Below are 614 nucleotides of genomic sequence, written 5' to 3' on the forward strand. Positions count from 1 at the left end.
TAAAAAACACTGACTTCAAAATAGATTAGAAGCAAGAAAATAATAAAACAAACATAAAAGATCTCTTAATGAAAGAAATCACAACTTGACAAAGTATTTCGAATATAAATTAGGATTGTGGCAAAGAAAAAACTTAATAAATATCTTAAAAAATACTCAAATAATTCGGTTTTATTAACAAATTAATGCATTTCAGATACCAAAATACCAACTACTACTACTACTACTACTACTGCTGCTGTTACTACGGCTGCTGTTGTTACTACTACTACTACTACTACTACTACTACTACTGCCACTACTACTACTACTACTACTACTACTACTACTACTACTACTACTACTACTACTGCTGCTGCTGCTGCTGCTGCTGCTGCTGCTGCTACTACTTCTACTACTACTACCACTACTACTGCTGCTGCTGCTACTACTTCTACTACTACTACTACTACTACTACAGCTTTCTAATATAGGTGCAAAGCTCGAAATTTTTGTGGGAAGTGTGAGACGATGGCATCGACCGCTGTGCTCAACTGTCGCTTGTTTTATCGACTTCGGATGGATGAAAGGAAAAAAATCGATCTCGTCCTCATTTCATTTCAGGACATAAAACT

The sequence above is a fragment of the Octopus bimaculoides genome, chromosome 10 (genome assembly GCF_001194135.2).
Source record: "Octopus bimaculoides isolate UCB-OBI-ISO-001 chromosome 10, ASM119413v2, whole genome shotgun sequence".
Lineage (NCBI taxonomy): Eukaryota > Metazoa > Mollusca > Cephalopoda > Octopoda > Octopodidae > Octopus > Octopus bimaculoides.